This window comes from Carex rostrata, chromosome 1 (assembly GCF_964058835.1).
Source record: "Carex rostrata chromosome 1, lpCarRost1.2, whole genome shotgun sequence".
NCBI lineage: Eukaryota > Viridiplantae > Streptophyta > Magnoliopsida > Poales > Cyperaceae > Carex > Carex rostrata.
In genome coordinates this window covers 3409948-3422810 of record NC_135918.1, presented here as the reverse complement: position 1 = coordinate 3422810, position 12863 = coordinate 3409948, and positions in this window count along the sequence as shown.

Below are 12863 nucleotides of genomic sequence, written 5' to 3'. Positions count from 1 at the left end.
GAGCCTTAAATTTTCAGGAATTCAAAGTTTTTATTTTTTATTTTTATTTTTTGAATCTCATGTGTCCGTGTCCGTGTCCATAAAATCCGTGTTGCAGGTGGGATAGTTTGGATTCGAAAATATAAACCAGCACCAAACTTTAAATCCGAGAACAAAAAAACGAATCCATCTACCAAATCTCCTTCTATCAAATACAAAATTCAAGTCACTCATTCTATTTTCTTATATTATTATATTTACTTCTAAAAATAAAAAATAAAAAATCTGGCATCGGATCAGTAATTCGGTATCTGTTGTTAATTCTCGCAAACAAAAAGAATCTAGAATATGCTTTTTCAAACAGCTGTTTCGCTGAACATACAAATTGGATCGATCAACTATGAACCTATAAAAAGGTTTTCCAATATAACTTATAAAACTTGTTCTGTTCATTGAACAGTCCAAGAAATGAAAAAAAAAATTAAGGCTTTCTTTGCAAAAATGACAGAGCAGAGAATATTCCAATGGAAACCAATATTTGCATTTTATTTTTCCATTATTTAGGATGGGAGTTTGTAATTTAGGCATTTTGTGGGGACTAATATTTGCATTAAATACCCGGTCTAATTTAAAAGTGACACTCAATCAATTTGATAACTTCAATCATATATATCATCAGGGCTCAAATGTCACTGTCTCAATCATATTTCAATTGCTTTATCTTTAATTTTAAAGTTTAAATGGACGATCCGAACCGCTCAACATGATATCCACGTTAAAATATAATTGGAGACCGAATTTTATATTTTTTTGAAAACAATTTACTATTTTTTAAGATAGGTACAAAATCATTGTTTTTTAGAAAATTATGAACCATTTAAAAACAATGATTTTGTACTTATCTTAAAAAATGATAAAAAAATTTCAAAAAATATAAAATTTGGTCTCCAATCATATTTTAACATGGATATCATATTGAGCGGTTCGGCTTGTCTGTTTGGACTTTGAACTTGAAGATGAAAATGTTGGAATACGATTGTGACATGCAGTAATGAAACATTTGAGCCCTCCTCATCTTAAATAATGTAATTAAGTTTAAAAATTTCTCCAATATATCATATCATCACACTTTTATTCATTCAAACTTTCCCCCTTTCCATCATTTTTTTCATACTCTCTATATCTAAGAGAGCATATGTTTTTATTTTAATAGGAATTTCCATACAGTTAGTTGCGTTACCTTTTATTATATATATTTTTAGAATTTAACGAAATATTTATTCGATTGATCATTTATAAATTATAATCCAAAAAGGTTAGTTTATTTTGAAATAAATATTTTTTTTAAAGTCCGACAATTCTAATAATCATAATAACTAAAGTTTAATTCTAAAATTCAGCATTTTAAACATAATTTATATGAACTAGAACTATTCAGATTGAACAATTCATTTGTATTTTACCGTTCAATCAATAACAAATAAATACAAATTTCGGGAGACAAGAATGGGTGTTAAACTTTAGTTCATATAAATTAAACTTTACTATCAGTCAATAACAAACAATTTAACATTTCAAGATTTGAATTTAATAAGTCACGATGAATTCTAAATTTAAACTAACATTAAATGAAAATTTCTGTATAGGGAGTTTAAATGTCACAACACGTCATTAACTTAATAAACACGTTTTGAATGTTTTTAATTTGATTTAATATTGTAGAACTTATCAAATAATTCCCTTACTAAAAAAATGGAGTCCAAAATAAAATTAGAATTGTTTTCTATGAATATTGAATGGACAGAATTATAACTCTAACTTGGTAACAATTTTAATTATTTTTTGGGTTCACCCTTTTTTTTTTTTTGGCTTTTTAAGGAAACCCAGCACATCTTTTCGCACAAATTTTAAGAAGTAAAATTTTCAGAATTTTATTTTAAATTTATTTTAGACAAGTTGTCAGATCATTTTCCCTATTCTCGAAAGAGAATTATTTTGTTGTATTGATATTGAAACTAATATTTATAGTTATCTAATCATACTTTGCAATAAAGTATTAAAAATGCATAAAGTACATTTCTCTGAATCTCTCGCAGTTATTTCATTTACCCCATAAAGACTATATACAAATTATACAATACATGATTGTTTATACTCTTTTGCATAACTTACAATAATTATCCAATCCAATAATGCATCATGTTTCACGTTTATTACTTTAAGAGGCAAGAGATGCGCTGCCAAAGGATCTTAATTATTTTTATTCCTCAATTAGTTGACTAACTTCAATTATATATATTAGTTTACTAACGGTCCCCAACTATTTTATTTGACAACTTTTTAAAAAAAAAAATCAAGTAAGTTTTTTCCTTGAAAATAAAATATTATCGACAAACTCTTTATACAATTTGAATGTCATTTATTATCATAAAAAATTGTTGATATAATCTGTTGTAAATATTAAATATTCATGATGAATTGACTATATTGTAATTGTCAGATTTAGATATTACAAATATTTTTTTCTATAATTGTCAGTATTATTAAGTTATTTTTTTGTTAGTGGATCCTCAATCAAGTTAAATGATCATTCTACTTCTACTTTTAAATTTATATATTACGATGAGTTCGCTACTTTTACAATTTGGCGTGGTGCATCGCCAAATTATGGTGCTCATATTCACACAATTTGCTTTAAATATTTTAATGGATAGATAATTTTACCTCTTAATTTGAAAACTAATATTTAATCTAGTGGTAAAGATAATGCCCTCTGAATAGAAGTTTGCAAGTTCAAAACTCAAATGAGAAATTTTTTTGTGAATATTAAATAGTTAGGTGGCTTGAAAACCTTTCCTGAAAAAAAAAAAAAATTACCTCTCAATTAGTTTTTCAATCAAGGTATCATTTATTTCTTTTTTTAATTAACAAACTTCTTAAATTTCAGTTTCTAAATTGGTTCTCTTCTCTAATAAAACGAATAAGACACAAGCTTATATAGAACTTCCTTTAAATATATATATAGAGAGAGATGAGCTACGGTGAGTTGTGAAGTAAAGCGACTATTTTACTTCACACTCATATTTTGCGATTTGAAAATCCAAACGACCAATCCGAACCGCTTAACATGATCTCCATATTAAAATGTGCTTGAAGACCAAATTTTACATTTTTTGGAATTTTTTTACTATTTATTAAGCAATTTTGAAAATCGTTGATTCGATGGTTCAGAAATTTTTACTATTTTTACTGTTCACAGCAAAACAGCAGTTTTCAAAATTGCTTAATAAATAGTAAAAAAATTTCAAAAAATGTAAAATTTGGTCTCTAAGCACATTTTAATATGGAGATCAAATCTAACGTTTCAGATCAGTCGTTTGAACTTTCAAAATAAAAATACGGCGTGAAGTAGAAATACGTTTTACTTCACAACTCACCGTAGCTCATCTCTCTGTATGTATATAAGACATATAAAGCTAATTATTACTTTTGTTTGTTTGGTCAGCCTACGCCACATTAACTACTGCACAACGAATTTCTCTTTCTGAGTGTAAACTCTTGGAATTATAACTTTATAAGAAATCCCTCGTAAATGCAAGGCTTTGGAAATATGATTACATTTAAAGTCATAAATTCTGGGATTATTGTCTGCAGTTAAGTTCAGTCAAATTGAACAATCAATTAAAGGTTATTAATTATTGTTATGTTGAATGAAGAAGACTTATTTAACTTTTTTTTTTTGGCGCTCTGTTGTTTAAAATTTTACTGTGCTTACCTTCTGTTAAATTATTTTGCAAAAGAATATCTAGAAATCTCTGTTTTGAAAATGAAATCGGGGACGGTCAGGATTGTTTGACCCGTATTAAAATTCTTACGGATAACTTTAAGATTCATGCTGATCAAATGCATACAAATTTTAACGCGAATCGAATGGTTTTGAATGAACAACCCCACTCCTTTGAAATTTGAAAATAGGAAACTTCGAAGAAAGCAATTGCCAACAATTTCAACATCATACCTTAAATCATTAATCTCCCTTAACTTGATTGCTTAAAGAATAAATTAATTGATGGAAAAAAAGTTGAATTCAAAGATGTGGGCGGCCGATTTTTTTATTTATATTCAAAACAATAATTAAATTTCAAAAAATAACCAAAGTTGGACATGATTTCGAAATCTACCCAAACCAGAAATTTTTTTGCCGGTAATTCAGTCTAAAACCGGAAATAAAATTTCTGGTTTTAGAATTCCAAAACCATCGCCAAAAAAAAAAAAAAAAAGAAGAGAGAAACCGTAAAAAAATTTTCCGGTTTCACTATTTTTTTCTTTTTTCATATTTTTATTTTATTTAAATAGAAATATTTATAATTTTTTTTTATTGAAATATTTACAAATATTTACAAATTTTCAATGTATGGGGGTGACTTAGCCTCCTTTTAAGTCCATTACCTTCCGCCCCTGCCTAACCGTCGATGCCCATAAGCCGTCAGGATTGTTATGTATCAGCCATAGCAATTTTATCAAGAGTGTCAAATTTTGGACCGTAAGATCGATTATTCTCAAACCTCCATTGATCTTCAAAGTGCAAACCTTTTCTCAATCAATATTTGCAACATTACATATAGCATAAATAATACTTGAATTGACTAGAATTGACGTCCATATCTTTATAAATTAATTTAATTAAATAATTTTTATATGTATGCCTCACTGTGGACATTATCATCACATAGAAGCTAAAATATATTTAAATTAAATTTTAGATCTGCAAGAGCAGTATGACTATGAGTCTATGACCATTTTATATAGAGTAAGAACTGTGAAGACTGACAAAAGATGCTTTAGATTTTTTATTTTTAATTGTCTAAAATATTTCATATTAGTCCTTACAGTTCTTAATTTATATAAGATTGTCCTAGTCCTATCGCATATCTAAAATTTAAATTTAAATTTATATTAGTACCTATGTGATTGAAAATTGATAATGACCACTTTAATATAAATGAAGAACTTTAAGGGAGATTTTTGATAATAGGAATCAAAATAGAATTTAAATGATGCTTTGAGTATCATTATGTATAACTTACTATAAAAAGAACATTAAAACCTCAATTCTTCTTGTGATCCTGTCAATTCAAAGCTAATTTGAGAAATAGAATATCTGTCTTTATTTACCAACTTGGCACGAAAGTAAGGACCACAGCAATCAGGGGTGGATCTAGAATTTTCATCGGAGGGACAAAAAAATATCGAATCGGGTTTAAATATCTTATCAGATTTAAACTCATTAACTAATTGGGTACTCGATAAAAAAAAACAATGTTTTGACTTATATTTTCCAATGCTCTGACTCAATGTTATCAGAACCGGACCGGACATCAACTCGGTAAAGCTTCGGATCAACGGTTTACTAGTCGAACCGATGGTTGAACCGGTTCAATTGCTAGTTTATTTATATACCTATGTATATGTGATATGAAAATGATTATAAAATAATCATATATTTTATATAATATTTTTTTCATACATACATATTAAATAATATAAAAAAGTATTTATAAATATATTTCAAAATTTAACATTTAAATAAAGTAATAATATTGATTTTACTAAAAAAAGATTGAATGTTTTTAAGGTGGATAGAGCTTCTATTTTATTTGATAATTTATAAAAATAATAAATTATATCTTAATAAAAATATAAAACTTCAACAAATATAATGAAAATTAAATTAAACACAAAAATATATATAGTTTGATTTAAGCACAACTTGCCTCCTTGAGACGTTATATCATATATACATAATTTGTTCTCTTAGAATATCTAATATTTTGAGGGCTTATGTGTAAATTTTATAGAACAAAATAAATTATAGCATAGCATCTAGCCATCTACTTCTGACTTTTCACGTGATAGTGTACGGATGTGAGAAAATAGCCCATACATGTAAGATTACTTCTCTCATATTTAATGCAAGAAAAAGGTTGTACAGAAGTTAACCAGCATAAAAACCGGGTTTTTTTAAACCGAGCTATTCGCTTTTTCTTTTCTTTTTATCAAAAACCAGATCATTAAACCGGTTTTTAGCAGTTCAGTGACAGAAGTGGTCTCCTAATTGAACCAAATCGGAAAGGGCTCCAGTTCTGGTTTAATCCGGTTCAACCGATTGGTCCAGTCCGGTTCTGATAACACTGCTCTGACTTATAATTTATAATCTTTTAGCTTATAATTGTAATTATCAATCATAATTCAAAAAATTTATTTTAATTTTAACACTAAATTTAACTCAAATAACAAATCAAACATCTAGAGGGAGACAAAAAATTTTCCAAGAAGGGACCAAGCCGATCAGTACTAATAGATCACAACTAAAACTCAAAATCCAAAGAGAGCAGCCGCCCCCTTCTGCTCCCCTGATCTACTCTGGGTCCGCCCCTGATAGCAACACATACTTATTTGCCTTGACAAAGCCTAGAAGGAGACTTTGAAAACAAAATCATTATAATTTCTAAACTGTAACATCAGATATGAAAAAAAAATAGACTCTAGAAGGTCATAAATTTTATGCACCATTATGTATTAAAAAAACCAATAATTAATTATTAAGATGAGATGTATTAAAACTTTGCAGCAACATGCTTAGAAAATACCATGTATATCGTTATCATTACTTGTTAATTATTTTCCGGTTGAAAATGTAATATTTTTATTTAGAAATTAAAAATCAAATCTTCATTGATTGTTTTTCTTCTTTAAAAAATAGATAGAATCACTCTAATGGTGTGGGAAATATGTAATCAAGATGGGATTTAATGTCTGAAAAAACACTTGAACCCGGTCTCAAAAACTTGCACCCGGTGGAACTGCATCATATCCATTTATATTTTTTTAAAACAATATTTTTTTTTCTGAATAATTAAATTTTTAATTATTTTTAAAAGAATCAAAACGTAAAAGTTCTTCCCAGTGACCCAGTCAACTGGACATCTGAACCACAAATAATAAATAAATAATAAGAGAGAGAAGGAGAAGAAATAGAATATTCCAAAAAAGAATGCAAGAAACTATGTGGAAGGAAGCAGATCCAATACAAAATGAGCGGCTAGAAAAACAGGTAACGTGGTGGATTTCTTCCCCCTTGTACCCACTTACCCGGTTACACTTGTACCTTTCAAATTTCATTCCAAAGATTTTTGGCAGCCGTACAATTCTCTCCATGCCTCGCTGCCATGTCCATCTATTGCTATTTTCAACCATCTAACATGATAATTCCATCAATTCAATGTACATCCCTATCATTTTCTTTGTCCATTCATGTCCCCACTCCCCCAAATAAATATTTATTTATCTCTTGTTTGGTTTTGTGTGGCTTGAATGAATGTGCCTGCCATAGTAGGCCACATGCACCCTTTGTTGTAGCCTATAATAAGTTAATTGGAGTGAGGCTACTAACTATGCACAGTGCATAACTGCATATTGATTTCTATTATGGATCAATATTTTTGTTTTAAAATTCAAATAATTAATTTGAATAGTTTAACATGATCTCTATTTGAAAATGTCTATTTAGTTAAATTTTATATCTTTAAATTGTTTTTTAGATAGATAGAAAATCACTTGATCTAAAAAAATTAGACCATTCAAAAATAATTATTTTTTACCTATTTAAAAATAGTAAAAAAATTTATCAAAAAGGTAAAATTTAGCTTACATGTATGTGTTCGTATGGAAATCGTATTGAACTGTCCAAATCGATTATTTGAATTTTGAAAATAAATATATTAATTCATAGTACAAACCAATATGCGCTATGCATAGTACCATAACTTCACCTTAGTTAATTGATTCATATATCTGAAGTAGAACTAGAGTGTTTTTAACCTCATAAAATCTCTTAAGTTTAACTTCAAAAATTTATTGAATTGATTTCAAACGACAAATTCAAACTATTAAAACCAGTTTACTTCACGAGTAATACGTTTATATGCAAAATTTATAAATTTTTGAATTTTTTTTAGTATAAAATCAAGTTGTTAAAAAAATATTTATAAGTTAATTTGATACATTTATTTTCATCAATTATTAACCACTTGACTTTATATCAAATTAGTATGAAATAAATACATATTAACACATCACTCATGAAACAAATCAGTTTCAACTTTTAACAGTTGAATTTATAGTTTAAAACCAATATAATAAACTTAGATGAGCTTCAGAGCATCCTAATTTTTTTACTTTATTTATCTGTTGGGGCCTGGGGGTTTCTAAAGGAAAAGCCGGTCTTTAGAGCATCTACATCCGTGAAACTCTTCGAGTTTCTAAATAACTGTTAACTAATTTTTAGAAATTGTGTCTCTGAAAGTTTCTAAACCCCCACATCCCTAAAACTAAAATTAGAGTTTCTTAATTGCCACATCAACAAATAAATTACAAAAGAAAAGAATTTCAGCGAATTATTTGGTCACGTCAGAGTTTATAAACAGTTTCTTATTAAGAAACTTTGGAGCAAAGTTGCTAAATAAAAAACTCATCTGCATCCCTGAAACTGGTTTAAAAACTGTCACATCAAATTAGAAACTCAAAGAGTTTCAGGGATGTAGATGCTCTTACAAGACATCCTTTTTAATTGTTCTCGATCAATAAAGAATAGAGTGCAAGGCTTGCCGTCTTACACTTGTATATTTGTACCTAAAATGAAAAAGAAGCCATGTTTCACGTGTATCCTTACTTATTGCCATTAATTTAATTTGATTCCAGCTGGTTTTAATTCAAAATAATAATAATAATATTGAGCATCTTGGTAATCTATATCTGCAACTTACATACTTGATTAACAAAAACTATTTTTTTAAACATGATATGAAATCGTTCCTACCAATAGCATGCAACTCCCGGAATTTTATATAGTACCAACCAAATGCATCTTTGTTGAACTTCGATTTGTTTTCTCAGGGTTATTTAATTTTTTATTTTTAATAAAGGTTAGAGATCAAGTCATTTCATTATTTAATTAATATTTATAAATGATTCTTCCAATGAGATTCTGAATCTGTCACCTCTCAAGCGGAGAATATTTATTAAAGGTTATTGATAATGAGCGTATAGATCTACTCTTAATAACATCATGAGCACTATCAAGTTCTAATGATTGAAGATCCACCAAAATTATAAAAAGTTAATTGTTAATTTGAGGGACAATTTCTAATGTACCCATGAAAACTTTTAAAATAGTAAATTTCTCCATAAAAACATCTTAATACCATATATCCCATAGAAATGTCAGAGCATCTATATTCCTGGTACTATGCGAATTTCTAATATGATATGACAGTTTCTAATCCAGTTTTAGAGATGTGGAAGAGTTTCTTATTTAGAAACTATGCAAGAGAGTTTTTTTATTAAGAAATTGTTAAACTCTATGCTAGCTAAATGATTGGCTGAAATTATTTTTCCTTGTAATTTTATTGCTGACGTGGCTTAATAGAAACTTTAAAAGTAATTTCAGAAATATAAGAGTTAGAAACTTTAGAGACTATAATTTTTAAAAAATAGTTAATTGTTATTTAGAAACTCATTTAAGTTGCTAAGATGTAGATACTCTCACATTATTTCTTTGAATACTCTTCCTATCTAGAGATGAGGGGTGGTTTCCATTCCAAAATAACTTCAACTCAATTATGTTACTTATTTAAAGGGACATTTCTATTTGAAAGGAAGGTGTATGTTTTTCTAGAAAACAATTTAATGAATAGAAGGAGAGAAAAGAAAGAATGTTAAATTTCAATTAGGATATAAGAAATTAAGATGTTGTCATGGGAAAAATGGATATTTTAAGAGATTTCATGGGTACACTAGAATTTTCCCTAAATAATTTAATATGAAAAACTAACATGAAAAAAAATTAAGAAATTTTATTTGACAAAAAAAAAAATAAACTTAAAACTTTATATGGTAGAATTTACATTGTATATTGTTAGTACTTATTTCTATCAACATATATGTTCTACCACATATGAAAAATACAATCATTCCTTTTAGAAAGACTTTTTTTTTTTATAATTGAAATCTTATATTATTTTTCACTCTCGAGATTCTAGAAACTTTAATAATTTGACTTCGTCTATACATAAAAATATTAGACATTTTTAAATAATCCGAATTCACCATTTTTTAAAGAAAAAAAATATAAATTATTTGTATATTAGACACATTATTTTGTGCATATATGGATATGTATATTGATAATTTATTTTATCAATATGAAATATTTATTTGCAGGTAACTTGCGGATATGGACGTGATGACATGGAAAAAATATTCCTTCCGTTTTTGTCCTGCATCTGCATACGTGTATAAATGTATTCTTAGTTTCTTACTTCCTAAACTTTAAAAAATAACAATTAGGGTTTCATTACATTTAATTAGTTTTTTTAATAAAAGAAAATTCTTGCAAAAATAGGATGAATAACGCCACTGTTGAAAATTTCTTAGATTCACCGGACTAGGGGTGCAAACGGATCGGATAGTGGTAAAACTATATCCGTATCCGTTTTTATTTTCCGGATACGGATCGGATATTAACCGGATACGGATACAGATATCCGTTTTTTATAATAGTGAATAACATAATTTTTTTGATAATATATATTAAACTATATAATATATATCTACTATTCGGATACGGATAGTTAAAATTCAAAACCATATCCGTATCCGTATCCGTATCTGCAAGGATATTTGGATATCGAATATCCGTATTAAATTTTTGGATACGGAGTCGGATATGGTCGGATAATATCCAACCTGTTTGCACCCCTAAATTTCACCCCCAGTCAGAATAATTCCATCAAAATGAAAGCTTGTACCATGATTGTCCGGGGGAGACAACTCGCTACATTAAAAGAAGTATCCGTCTAGGTTAGAAAATCCTGGATTGTATTTAATGGCATGTTGGTTTGCTTAATTGCTTTGTAAAAGTACGTCAGCTCATACGTAATAGGATCTGGAAATAGTACATACGGAGACCGGAGAATAGTGTGAAAAGCGCATTCATTTAAATATTAATGGAAAATATAGTATTAGATTTGTGTTGTTTAGAATAATACAATGTTAATTTTATATTCTTATAAAATATTAAGACAACAGAAGGATGGGTGGTATTTTGAAAAGCACAAAAAGGTTACATTCAAATTGTATTTATATTTACATAATAATTGAATCTCTAATTCAAAATTAGTGTTTTCTTTTTGATCCATGCATGATGCATGCCTCCTTTGTGTTGGTATAAATTTTCAGAATATTCGGATAGTTAGAAATTAATTAATATAAATCAAATTGAAATAGAGTTACCCGGATCGTGTACGAAACACTTTCCTTAAGCGTATTCCGTCTCATCGTGCAAGATGGAACCGCAACCAAGATAATCCGGAGTTGTTGCTTCTTAGGCACACCATGAATGCAACTGACGATAACTCCGCAATATCCAGCATAGATTAGAATTTGATTAATTGGAATAAAATGGAAATGGAGGATTAACCAAAAGACTTTCTGTGGGACTAAATCAAAGAAAAGGTTTTTACTCCTTTTCATATATTTCTCAGATACTCTTTTAACAGGGAGAAGAGATGCACCATTTATAATGTTCAAACATTAGCAATTGATCTCCTGATTAATTGTCTTAAAGAGAGATTAATAGAGATTAATGAGATACAAATTAAGGTGGCTCTGTGTAACGCCTTTTTTGGGCTTTTATAACTATTCAGAGAAAACAAACGGAATTCATATTAATTACATATAAGATTTACATTTGAACCCTCAAGTTTGAAAATATTACAAATGGATATTTTAAAATAAATATAAAATATTGTGTTGGAATTTTGAGTTTTCAAATAAAGTTCCAACACTTTGAACCAAGTCCAATCAGTGAGCCAGGTTCATTTCTAATTTTCTTAGAAGTGGCAAGACTCAGGACAGCAGAGATATCCTCCAATGTGTCATGTTCCTGGTTTCTTCCTCCAATGTGAAGTGGCAAGACTCATGACAAGAGAGATATCCTACCAAATTCATATCACTTGAGGTCACACAATATTTCTGTTTAGATCCGGACTGGCTGATCAGAATTTGCACAAATATTAAAGGAACCCATACATTCTATCTCATATCGGATTGATCCGGATTTTGATTGAATGGTCCAGATTTAAACAAAACTATTTTGTTACCTCAGATAATAAGGATTCTATTTCCTATCGTCTATTTTTTCATTACTTCGAGTGGTATTTCACTATTTAAAAGGACTTAATATTAATCCGGCCATTTTTATTAATAACCCAAAAAAATAAGGTATTTACCAAAATAACCACAAAATCCGAGTTTTTTCAAATATAACCAAACCGCCAGGGACGCTGGCGGTCCACTTCTATAGCGGACCGCCAGGGACATGGGCGGTCTGATAGGGAACCGACCGCCAGAGTCCCTGGCGGTCTGCTTTTTTTTTTTTTTTTTTTTTAGAGATGTAATTTTTTTATATTTTCATTTGTGAAGTTTTAGTTTTTTTTTTGCTTAGGGTATTTGCCAAAAAAATAAAACATTTGATATATTTATAAGCAAAGGTTTAAATAGCGTTTATCACGTCATAGCGTGCCGGCTGAAAAAACAGCGCTATTCTCAAATAGCGCCGCTATAGCGATTTTGAAGCGATTTTAGGCGATTGCTACGTGTATTCAACTATTCATTGTTATATTTCATTTTGATTTGATTTGTCAGTTTGATCTGATTTGCCAAAAATAACGGACCATTTCAATTTTGGATAATTTTGGGCGATTGCTACAGGTATAAGACCGTTTCGATAGAATTGCTTAGTTTTAACACTTGATTAGTTATAA